Source organism: Nanorana parkeri, unplaced genomic scaffold, assembly GCF_000935625.1.
Source record: "Nanorana parkeri isolate BGI_ZX_2015 unplaced genomic scaffold, ASM93562v1 scaffold1807, whole genome shotgun sequence".
In the NCBI taxonomy this organism is placed as follows: Eukaryota; Metazoa; Chordata; class Amphibia; order Anura; family Dicroglossidae; genus Nanorana; species Nanorana parkeri.
The window spans coordinates 50,386-63,744 of NW_017308075.1; the positions used below are offsets into that span (position 1 = coordinate 50,386).

Sequence of the window (13,359 nt, forward strand, 5' to 3'; positions counted from 1 at the left end):
GGGGGGGGGGGGGGGAGTAGGGTTTAAAAAAAATGGAAATGTGCTTTAAGTCTTGAGATACATACAGGAAGCACTGTCCACCAGTTCAGACATTGCTGTAGTACTCAAGTCCACCACTCTGACTTTTGTCAGTAATCTGGTCATTTGGGACCCCCGAGTTGTGATGCAGGAGAGGGATTCCCAGAAACACCCATTGCAGGCTCCTTGGTGTCTCTCACACACAAAAAGCCTGATAAAAAATACATCAGTGCTAAGAAGTTCCTCACAATGAAGATCAAACTTGACTTGAATGGTCAAATGCTTGTTTGGTCTAGGGGGGCTTGTATTAGCTAATAACTTGCCCTATGCCTGACTCCCACAGGCTTCCTCCCCACCAGTTGCAGTATGGACAACCAGTCTGCCACTTCTAATCTACGGTCAGGTGATCACCCTCTCACTGATGTCATCGCGTGTAATGCAGGATCAGCAGCCACAGCTAGTCCTGCTTTGTACGTGATGACATTAAAGGAGAACTATGGGGTCAGGGCCTTTCCCCATAGTTCTCCTTAGGGTAACGGGAGGACACAAACTGGAGTCCTCCCGTCACCCTGGGCTCAGTATATAGGGAGCTACAGCTCGCGGTATACTGAGACGCCGCAGCTGAAGCGGATCCCGACAATTATGTCTGGATCCGCCCAGCTGCGTGAGTGACAGCTGGCTCTGCCTATCTAGAGACAGAGACAGCTGTACCCGCCCCCTCCCCCGTCCGTTCCGCCAGTCAGCGCTGGGGGATCGGAGAATCCAGTCACTCCCCTGTCACGGCTCTCTGCAGTGAGAGGATCGAGAAGTGAGCGAGCGCCGGTATGTGTTCGCTCACTTCGCCATCTACTGAGCCGACCTGTGACAGTCTCATTGTCACAGGTCGGCTCAGATTAAGAGGCTGAGTGAAAAGCCCCTCCCCCTCATAGTTCTCCTTTAAGGTTCCACCTACATTTCGGGGATTTCGGGGCTGTAGTGGAAGCTAAGAGAGATTTCCAAGTAACTCAAGTGTTTGCCTTGACATAGTGGTTCCTACACCCGCAGTGGTCATGTGATCAGTTGTCTGTTACCTGGCGTTCAAGTTAAAATGATACGAATCAAATGATCTTGCGCTCCTGGATGTGTATTGTCCATCATCTGTATCCTCTACATATATAATTGTGTATTTCAGTTCTTATTTTGATCTTTTTTCATTCGCTGTTTCTCTCTTATAGTTTTGTCCCATCACCCTCCTCCTCATGAATACATTTGATCTTGTCACTGCTGAGGAGCTGACTAGTACATGTACGTTCATCTTCATCCTTTACTCTTCATGTAAACATTCTGTTTTTGCACTTGCCAACAATTCCAGATCAAATCCCGGCTGGCAAGCCCAATCTCTACATGCCACCTAGAAAGGGCCACAATCCTGTCCACAAATGTCAAATCCCTGCCCATGTTTGACAAATTCTGATCCTTATCCGGAGAGAGAAAATTGAAACCTGGAATTTTTGTCAAGAACGCTCTATCATTACCATTGCAAATGGAGCTCAGGTGGAACAAACGGTGCAACCGCAGCAGCCTTAGGGGTCCCATAGATTGAGCACTGTGCTAATAAAATGCATGCACAGCAAAACACATCAGGGACTGCGTGTGACCGGCTTTGCCTACAACACAAATGGGGTTCAGTAAGATACGCTGACTGTAGACTTGGAGTTTAGGTATATGTAAAGCTCATGGAATGGTTAATGCAGCCCTACACCCCCCAAAAGCCCCCTTTCCCCCCCTTCTTACCAGGATCACAGGGTTCTTCTCCCCAGTGGATTTTGTATATATTTTAAATTGGCTTGGCTGTGCATGGCTCTGCCAGTCTGCCATTGTGGTAGAAGGACTCAAAGGTGACTTCACTGCACTTGTAGCCCGTTGACACTTTACCTTGCCCCGGTAACTGAAAGCCCATGCCTCGGTATGGATGGGGGCTGGGAGGGAGAGTCTGCAGGAGTCAGAGCTCTAGTGGCTAATCTTTAAATTTCTACATTTAATCGTGTGGAAGTCACACCAAAGATGAATCAAAGGCAAACTCTGCAATAATAACTCAAAATCTGAACGTATGTTAATACAACATAGTTTCCATTAACAGAAAAGAACCCCCATCGATGTTTCTGGACTTTCTCCATTAGTTCCACCACACTGCTCTTCACTTGCCATTTTCTTCCTCTTCTGTACAATACCATTAAAGTGTAACTGTGAGCAAAACTAAAAAAAACACAGAGTATAGGATCCTGCCTTCACTAAAGGTTTGTTTACTTCTATCTTTCTGATTTAGTTCCTCTTTGGGGGCCTTTTAAGTTCCTCTTTGGGGGCCATAGCTAAGTCCTGAGAACTGCCTTTCCAGCTGTAATTATTATTATTATTACATATTATTTATAGAGCGCCAACAGTTTGCGCAGCGCTTTACAATATAAGGAAGACATTACAATCACAATACAATTCAAGACAAGATGGTAAGGAGGGCCCTGCCCCTGAGGGCTTACAATCTAAAAGGGAGGGGCCAGTAATACATGAGGAGGTAGCTGTGTGGGGATGAATTGTTTGAGAATGTGATGGTTGAGTGGTCAGGTTGAGGTGGGATCGGCTTCCCTGAAGAGATGAGTCTTAAGGGATCGCCTGAAGGCAGTCAGGGTGGGAGATAGACGGACAGTGTGCCTCAATGGCCAACAAGAGCTCCATTAATGTACGGTGGAATGGCCGTTTGTGGAGATAACCGTGAAGTCAAGGACATTTTGGCCCCAGTAACAAAACAAACCAGAGAGGAGCACAGAAGAGGCTTTTCTGGTTAATAATCATAAGAGTGCCCATCTAGATAGGCAGAGCCAGCGGTCACTCACGCAGCTGGGTGGATCCAGACAGAATTGTCGGGATCCGTTCCGCCTGCGGCGTCTCAGTATACCGTGAGCTGTAGCTCGCGGTATACTGAGCTGTGGGTCACGGGAGGGCGCTAGTTTGTGTCCTCCCGTGACCCTTAGGAGAACTATGGGGAAAAGCTCTAACCCTATAGTTCTCCTTTAAGACTTGGGCAGCAGGTCCTCACTTCACTCAACTCTAGAAGAGTCTTCACATCTGGCACACCTTGGGTTGAGCCAGATAACTGCCTCCTCCATTGTGTATTGTGGTTTTCCCCACCTGCATCCTGTAGAGCTATAGAGGCTGGTGGATTAAACCACAGTGCATGGCAGGGGGCACTGACCCCCAGCACACCCAGAAGGGCTGAATGTGAAGATTCTGCTAGGGCCATAGCTCTTCAAGCAAGTAAGGACTTGCCTGATGGAGGCTTCTTTTGCAGAGAGGTTCTTTTACATTTTGTTTCAAGCCTCTTTAGGATTTATAGGTTGAACCCCCGATGGACCTGTGTCTTTATTCAACCTCGTCTAGTCATCTTCAAAAACTGGAATGGAAGTTTGAAAGAAGGCATCCACGGCTTTAGTATAGATATTGATGAGTCCAGTCTTCTAGAGCAGGGGTAGCAAACCTTCGGCCCTCCAGCTGTGGTGGAACTACAAATCCCATGAGGCATTGCAAGATTCCCAGACATGACTTCCCGAAGAGAGATGCATCATGGGATTTGTAGTTTCACCACAGCTGGAGGGTCGCAGTTTTGCTACCCCTGTCCTAGAGGGAAGAAGCAAGCTGCAAACATACCAAAGTGATGCTGGGGATGCCCTCCCTCTTATTACAATGGGACTGGAGGATCTCTGCCACTTTTAGTTTTCCCTACATGATCTCATTGTGTTCATAGGGTTCAGCTGACCTCCACACTTATTTCCAAGGATAGAAATGAAGCGCGGCTGCCAAAAGATCCATTAAACTTAACAACATATCTTAGCTTTGCAGATTACTCATATCCAGTTGGTGCCTTGCACATCAGTTTAATCAGAACTTGTTTGTTTCATACGTGTCAGCAATTAAAAAGGATGATGATTTGGCAGCCCTGCAAGCTGCTGGCCTTACATCAGGCGGATTAGAGGAATCCAAATCCATCTCGAAAAACTTATTACAAAAGGTGCAAATATTATTTCAGGTTTGGATTTGTGCCCATGATGTATATTCATGAGATTTTCTCGTCCCTCCTTTTTGGATAACAATCATGGTAATTAGGGGTATCGGTCTTTGAGAATACAGCAGCTGTCATTCTGTATGTTATAAGTCATTTGTCTGCTGTGAGCTCCGTATTTCTCTTCTAATAAAATCTCCCCCAACAGACAGCAAAAAATAAACTGACCGAAGTGCTAACAATCTAAAAAATTTACTTTTGTTATTACGCACACTTTAATGTGTCAGTTTATGAGCATTATTTTCCTAAGGTAACAGTTCTATGTGATCTATACAAAGGATCCCCTGGGTCAGTTGTGAGGCAGTTTGATAGGTTTAAAGGAGAACTATGGGGTTAAGTCTTTTCCCCATAGTTCTCCTTAGGGTAACGGGAGGACACACCCTAGGCTCAGTATACCGCGAGCTGCTGCTCGCGGTATACTGAGACGCCGCAGCTGAAGCGGATCCCGACAATTGTGCCGGGATCCACCCAGCTGCGTGACTGACAGCTGACTCGCTATCTTCTTATGCAGCTTTAACAGTTAGGCCTCATTCACACGTGAAAAAAAACGGCACGTATAGCTCCGTGCTGCGTGCAGGGCCGTATCGGGCAGCTCCCGGGAAGGACAGGTGCTGCGTGTGATTAGTACGCAGCCCCTGTCTTTCTCTATGGTAGTGCGTGGCCGTGCGCTCACCTACGCTCACCTCAAGTGCAGGTCCGTACGAGTGCGGGTATCCATCCCACAGACGTGCAGGGCGGGTGAGCGTCGGGCGGCGTAAGGACGCGTAGTCCCATAGAGAAGGACGGGGGCTGCGTACTAATCACATGCAGCTCCTGTCCTTCCCGGGAGCTGCCCAATACGGCCGTGCACGGAGCTGTACGTGCCGTTTTTTTCTCGTGTGATAAGTGTACCTGTCTCCTACATAATCATGTTACTGTTTCCTAGGCAGCTGAATCTTTATAACTGTAGTCATTAAGGGGTCTATTTATAATAAATTTGCAGAGCCATTAGCCCTGCGAGTGTTGGTTGAATGTATTTTCAAATGTCATCTTGTAATAGCACAATATGGCCACTAGATGGAGCTCAGTAGCATAGGAAACACATACTTCCATCTAGTGGTGATAATGCAGCATTACAAGATGACATTTGAAAATACTTTTGACCTATAAAATAACAATATGAGAATGTTCACAGAGATTCTCAGGGCCAATGGCTCTGCAATTTTTTTATAAGTAGACCCCTAAATGTCTTCTATATGAGAAACAGGTCCTCTTTGAACCCTGTGACTGTGATACTCTCCTCTCTTTCTTTTCCCCCTGTTGACTCTCTGTCTCCTCCCTGCTCTCCCATTTTCCAGGTTCTTCTAACAGCCTACAGACCCTATCTGGTCAGATCCAGTCCCGGGCGTCCAGGGCTCTTCCTGTCGTCAAAGAGGAAGACGAGATGGTCCTTCAAGGGAATCAATGACACTTCTTCTTCTCTTTCCAGACTCCTTCAGTCTCCCTTCCCATCTTTTATTTCTACTTTTAGTAACATTGTTATTTTCTTGGTGCCGCATGTTACTTTTTTTTTTTAAATATGTTTGTTTCAAAAATTACTTTTGATGTAAACAAATGCCAAACGCATTTGTATGTCTGGTCTCGTATAAAGATCTGGATGGTGGTTTGAAAGTGTATTTTGTGCCTTTTTATTTTTCGAGCCCGGGAAAATATTTTAAGGTTCTCACGCTGACCAACTTCCACTATGTCACCTCTGCTATAGTACTGCAGGAGAAATTGCAATGATGCGTTTCATTCTTAAAGGAGAATTATGGGGTCAGGGCTTTTCCCCATAGTTCTCCTTAGGGTAACGGGAGGACACAAACTAGCGTCCTCCCATCACCCTAGGCTCAGTATACCGCGAGCTACAGCTCACGGTATACTGAGAATGCCATTTTGTTGCATTTTTCCTGAATAAAATATTTTAATATAATCTACACCTGTTAAAAGGTAACAAAATGAAGCCACGATACCCATCAGATGTTGAAATTGGCTACACCACTTGCAGGTCTTCTATTCGGTATGGCATTCGGAGAACAGCCCAGTTACTTTGAGACCCCTTACCTGTTCAATAAAGCATGACTGACCCCAAGGTGAGGCACCGCTCAGTGAGTGAGGAAATGGGGAGTCCCTGCTTTGTTTAAGGTACTTCAAGAAATAATAGTAATGGATTCCCCCTGTCTTATTACTATATTATATATACATTATATTGCCAAAAGTTTTGGGACGCCTTTACACGCACATGAACTTTAATGGCATTCCAGTCTTAGTCCGTAGGGTTCAGTATTGGGTTGGCTCCGCCCTTTGCCGCTATAACAGCTTCAACTCTTCTGGGAAGGCGTCCACATGGTTTAGGAGTGTGTCTATGGGAATGTTGGACCATTTGTGAGGTCCGGTACTGATGTTGGAGGAGAAGGCCAGGCTCGCAGTCTCGGCTCTAATTCATCCGAAAGGTGTTCTATGGGGTCAGGACTCTGTGCAGCCAGTCACGTTCCTCCACCCCAAACTCCCCCATCCATGTCTTTATGGACCTTGCTTTGTGCACTGGTGCGCAGTCATGTTGGAACAGGAAGGGGCCGTCCCCAAACTCCTCGCACAAAGTTGGGAGCATGAAATTGTCCAAAATGTCTTGGTGTGCTGATGCCTTAAGAGTTCCCTTCACTGGAACTAAGGGGCCAAGCCCAACCCCTAAAAAACAACCCCTCCCCCGCCAAACTTTACACTTGGCACAATGCAGTCAGGCAAGTACCGTTCTCCTGACAACCGCCAAACCCAGACACGCCCATCGGATTGCCAGACAGAGAAGCGTGATTGGTCACTCCAGAGAACACGTCTCCACTTCTCTAGAGTCCAGTGGCGGCGCGCTTTACACCACGGCATCCCACACTTTGCATTGCACTTGGTGATGTAAGGCTTGGATGCAGCTGCTCGGCCATGGAAACCCATTCCATGAAGCTCTCTACGCACATTTGTTGTGCCAATCTGAAGGCCACATGGAGTTTGGAGGTCTGTAGCTATTGACTCTGCGGACAGTTGGCGACTTCTGCGCACTGTGCGCTTCAGCATGCGCTGACCCCGCTCTGTCATGTGACGTGACCTACCACTTCCTGGCTGAGTTGCTGTTGTTCCCAGTTGCTTCCACTTTGTTATAATACCAGTAACAGGTGACCGCGGAATATTTAGTAGCCAGGAAATGTCACGGACGGACTTATTGCACAGGTGACAACCTATCACGGCACATCACTTGTAGTCACTGAGCTCCTGAGAGCGACCCATTCTCTCACCAATGTTTGTAGAAGCGTCTGCATGCCGAGGTGCCTCATCCTATACACCTGTGACCATGGAGGGGATTGGAACACCCGAATCCAATGATTTGGAGGGGTGTCCCAATACTTTTGGCAATATAGTGTACCTACTGGAAACATACTGCTTCCCTATTGAGATAGTAGTATCATTCCTTAAATAGGAACTACAATGGTTTGGGTCAACAAAAATTTAATCTAATACATTTCTAAAAAAATTATGTTTTGTATCATTTTTTTATTACTATTGTTAGACAATCTTTATTTTAAAATAAACATTTATGACAAAGGATTCCCAGAGCACTACGGAAAATGCCATGTTTACCCAACTAAAAAAATATATACTGTATATATATTTTAAAGTTTGACCATAAGCAATGCATGACTGGCAGAGATCATAATCATTTTCCCACTCTAAGCAAAACAGAAACAAAAAATGAATTTGGCTTGAGATGTAACTCTTTTCCTCCTCGATCCAAAACTAAAAAGCAGCATTTTGGTTGGAGTTAGGGTTTAAGCTAGTTAAACACGGTGCAAGTGTAATGGATGAGCAGCTAGTCATAGTCATGTGCAACCTCTCTAGCTGTCCCCCTAACATTAACCAATCCGCTCATCCGGCAACCCGGCCGTGCCGCAGTGAAGTCACGCGTCTTATTTCCATGCATTAGTGGAAGCTCAATTTATATTTCTTGTAATGGCCGAAGCCGTGTTCATCTCTCAGAGGTTAATGGAATGAGGCCCATTTAATGACCATTTTACTGTAACAAATTTTTCTGATAAATGGTCCATTTACACAATTTCTATACATTTTAATGCATTTAACCTGAATTAATGTTTACAGCGTGGCAGACTGATATAAGCGGAGCAGAGGCCAGCGCAGTCGCCGTCTCTTCTGTACGCTGATGGGAAATGGATTTGTAGAGTCTATTGTGTAATTAATGTACGGAGCAAATTTTTTTTTCTATAATGAAGAACTTAATTTTAAAGGGGCCCTGTCATCCTTGCAGTAGAAGAGTTATTATACTCACCTCCCGCGTGGGGCCGCGTCTCCTACCTCTCCTACGTTCCAGCGCTGCAGTCCTTGTAAGACCCTTTGATATTTAAGACTTCCAGGAATGTTAAATTTGTGCCCCCCGTCACCCCCCACCCCTATCCAACGAGCACTGTGGCAACTGTATTTGGATATCCAAATAATATCAAACCTATTGGCAGGATGCTGTCTATACATGATACATGAACAATACACTCATGACACCCATCATCAACACTTCCATTTCATGGATTATAAATACACTATATTGCCAAAAGTATTGGGACGCCTTTACACGCACATAAACTTTAATGGCATCCCAATCTTAGTCCGTAGGGTTCAGTATTGGGTTGGCTCCGCCCTTTGCCGCTATAACAGCTTCAACTCTTCTGGGAAGGCGTCCACAAAGTTTAGGAGTGTGTCTATGGGAATGTTGGACCATTTGTGAGGTCAGGTACTGATGTTGGAGGAGAAGGCCGGGCTCGCAGTCTCCCCTCTAATTCATCCCAAAGGTGTTCTATGGGGTTGAGGTCAGGACTCTGTGCAGGCCAGTCACGTTCCTCCCCCCCAAACTCCCCCATCCGTGTCTTTATGGACCTTGCTTTGTGCACTGGTGCGCAGTCATGTTGGAACAGGAAGTGGCCATCCCCAAACTCCTCCCACAAAGTTGGGAAATGTCTTGGTGTGCTGATGCCTTAAGAGTTCCCTTCACTGGAACTAAGGGGCCAAGCCCAACCCCTGAAAAACAATGTTATGGAAATTCGCTTGGTTAAACGCAAAGGAGCCCAGCGCATTGCACTTAGTACTCACAAACCGGAAAACGCCTCCACACACTGTGAACATGTCTCCAAGCCCAAGAGAAGGTCTTCATACTGACAGTTTTACTGCTGGTCCCGATTCAACCCAAAAAACCCTCTGCTAGAGCGTTCCTGGGTTACATCCGACACAGGGAGACAGATGACAATACTTAAAACACACACGTCCTAGAATAAAATGTCCACATATAACAAATGTCCATATAATAAAATTTCCACAACAACAACACCCCCCCCATAATGCCCCCTCCACCAAATTTTACACTTGGCACAATGCAGTCAGGCAAGTACCGTTCTACTGGCAACCACCAAACCCAGACACGCCCATCGGATTGCCAGACAGAGAAGCGTGATTGGTCACTCCAGAGAACACGCCTCTACTTCTCTAGAGTCCAGTGGCGGCGTGCTTTACACCACGGCATCCCACGCTTTGCATTGCACTTGGTGATGTAAGGCTTGGATGCAGCTGCTCGGCCATGGAAACCCATTCCATGAAGCTCTCTACGCACTGTTGTTGTGCCAATCTGAAGGCCACATGGAGTTTGGAGGTCTGTAGCTATTGACTCTGCAGACAGTTGGCGACTTCTGCGCACTGTGCGCTTCAGCATGCGCTGACCCCGCTCTGTCATGTGACGTGGCCGACCACTTCCTGGCTGAGTTGCTGTTGTTCCCAGTTGCTTCCACTTTGTTATAATCCCAGTAACAGGTGACCGCTGAATATTTAGTAGCCGGGAAATGTTACGGAACACCTGAATCCAATGATTTGGAGGGACGTCCCAATACTTTTGGCAATATAGTGTATTTCTAAATTTTTTCATTCTAATTTTTTTTTTTTATTATTCGCATATAAGAGTCCATTGGCTCTGTAAGAAAGTGGAACGAGCTTCCAGCCGTGTCATGGCGCTTGGCACAAGACACCAATGTATTTTTTTTGGGAGGAACACCAGGCCGCAAATTTATAACGCCAAGCGCGGACGGCCTGCGCTGTTCAGCAGATATTGCAGAGCGGGCCTAATAATAAATCTGTTTTTTAACGCTGAATTCAGCTCTTTTGGATGATGAGCCGAATCGAAATGGATGTGTAACTTGGAAGGCGGCAGCTGCAGATCTCTCCGCGCCAAAGTCAACTGTTAAAAAAATTATGATTGTTTTGTTTGCCTTAAAAACAAGGAAGAGAATCGGAATACACTTCGGCCGGCATAGAAGGTTCCTTATGATGGGATGTTTAGCTCGGGCAAACAAGGAAATCTTCACATTTCTGGTCACGGAAACAGGAGATTAATATTAAAGTGAAATTTAGTATGGATGGGGATTGGGCCAAAGGAAGATAGAGAGTTTAGATTTTATTTACAGAACGGGAAAGGCAACCTGCGCATCAATGGCTGGACCGCAGACCCAGCAGGCTTTGCTTTTTGTGACATTTTTGGAAGCTGCAATATCTTTCAGCACAAGACAATTGGTAAGTAAGTAGGGATCAGGGAAACTGGAGTTTTCACACTTTAGCCACCTTTGATGAAACCCATTAGGGTCAATGGGGAGCTTAAATTAAAGTGGCATCTGGTGGGGGTTTTTTAAAGGATAAATGTCTCTTGACGGTTATTGGAAGTTACTTTCAATTACACAGGACCTGATCTTGTGCCCCATTACCTGCAAACATGCTGACTGCTAATGAAACAGATAGAACCAAATACTATCACTGCCCCTCATCCCAACACTAACATTATTACTCAATGATGTCTCAGTAGATGTCTCGGTGATGTGTCAGTGATATATCAGTAGATGTCTCGGTGATGTGTCAGTGATATATCAGTAGATGTCTCGGTGATGTGTCAGTGATATATCAGTAGATGTCTCGGTGATGTGTCAGTGATATATCAGTAGATGTCTCGGTGATGTGTCAGTGATATATCAGTAGATGTCTCGGTGAGGTCTCCATATTGTATCTATGATGTCTCAGTAGATGTGTCAGTGATGTCCCCATGATGTCTCCATGATTTGTCAGTGATATATCAGTAGATGTCTCAGTAGATGTGTCAGTGATGTGTTAGTAGATGTCTCAGTGATGTCCCATGATGTCTCCATGATTTGTCAGTGATAAATAAGGAGCAATTCAGTTACTTTCAATGATACGGAACCTGTTCTTGTGCCTCGTTACCTGTAAACATGCTGACTGATAATAAAACAGATAGAACCGAACACTATTACTATCCCTCATCCTAACACCAACCCTATTACTCAATGATGTCTCAATAAATGTCCTAGTAGATGTCTCAGTGATATATCAGTAGATGTCTCAGTGATATATCAGTAGATGTCTCAGTAGATGTCTCAATAAATGTCTCGGTAGATATGTTAGTTGATGTCTCAGTAGATGTCTCGGACAGTAGATGTGTCAGTGATGTGTCAGTGATATCTCAGTGTCTCAATGATGTCTCAGTAGATGTCTCAGTGATGTCTCCATGAAGTTTCAGTGATGTCTCAGTAGATGTATCAGTGATATCTCAGTAGATGTCTCAGTGATGTCTTCATAATGTCTTAGTAGATGGCTCAGTGATGTCTCTATGATGTGTCAGTGATATCTTAGTAGATGTCTCAGTGATGTCTCTATGAAGTCTCAGTGATGTCTCCATAATGTCTTCATGATGTCTCCATGATGTCTCAGTAGAATTCGCAGTAGACTTCTCAGTAGACGTCCCAGTGATGTGTCCATGATGTCCCAGTAGATGTCTCAGTGGATGTCCCAGTGATGTGTCCATGATGTGTCAGTAGATGTCTCAGTGATGTCCTCAGCACATTCTGATCTAGTGAAGGAATCTCACAGTCATGATAAACTACTCACATCCTTCCAAACATTTTCCCATGCTGTTACTCTCTGTTATGAACATGACTTGTTCCCCGGCTCCACTCCTTCCACGCAGACCGGCACGGATACTATTTAAAGCTGATCAAAGGCTCCGCTTTCCAAAACAGCGGAATTCCCCCTTATTTGTGTCACACTGGACGCCCTCCATTGGATCCTTTTCTAAACTCCGCTAAATTAGTTCATGAGGAAACACAAGCAAATGTCAGACTAAAAATACCTCCGAATGGTCAATGGGGTTTCTTGTCTCTTCTTTAAACATATTGTGGCCTTGGAGAGGGGAGAGGACAGATTCATTGGAGTAAGGACCTTCAATGCACGAGGCATCGCCGTGCCAGCAAATGACGGGGACTTGGCAAGAGTTAGAAGCAAGTTCCAGACCAGTAAACAAACTCCAACACTTTACTTTCTTAAAAGAAATATTGTGAAACTGACCATTTACACTGAGTGGCCAGATTATTATGACCACCCCATCAGTACTTCGTTGGGCCACGAGATGACTCCACGAGATTACTTCATTGGGCCGCCTCGTGACTCCACGAGATGGTGAAAGGTGATGCGAGGAAGTGTATATAATAATCCGGCCACTCGGTGTATATAATAATCCGGCCACTCGGTGTATGTAATAATCCGCCCACTCGGTGTATATAATAATCCGGCCACTCAGAGTATATAGAACAAGCTGCTGCGGCATCAACATGAACCCTTAAAGTGCATTCATTTCATTGGGTCCCCCTTCCCACCCAGAATTGCATGTATTAAATGCAGCGCCATTCCTGCCCAGCAGGTGTCACATTTTCTCTGAGAATATTGGACAATTGGGATGCCAATTAATATTTTTTTAATTGTTAAATCTTTTACCGGCTTTGTCGCTGTCCCTTTGTCTCTGTAATGAGTTGTCACATGTGGGTAATTACACCTCGCCTGGGCTTTTTTTTCTCCTCCTCGGATGTGATGCGGCTGGATTTCTTTTTTCAGGCAGAATAACACAACAATGAATTAAGGCAAAACTGTTAATTTTATTGCTGGTAATTAACAATGAGCATTTCACGCACTCGGTGATTTAACGAACTGCTCCCACAATGAGTGTTAAATCCTGATAATTGCACAAAGTGAATGATAAAAATGAGGCTTTGAACTGTTAATTATAACGTTTCTTTATGAAAACCTCCCACAGATACGGGAAACTTAAAGCTGAAGCTTGATCTTTTTGTATTCTGCCTTTT

General features: G+C 45.2%; 1 protein-coding gene across 1 annotated transcript in view; it reads left to right on the top strand.

Moving 5' to 3' along the window:
• TMIE (transmembrane inner ear) overlaps positions 1-13,359 on the top strand; it is a 57,572-nt gene that overhangs the window by 43,191 nt on the left and 1,022 nt on the right. The gene's annotated exons all lie outside the window — the stretch shown is intronic.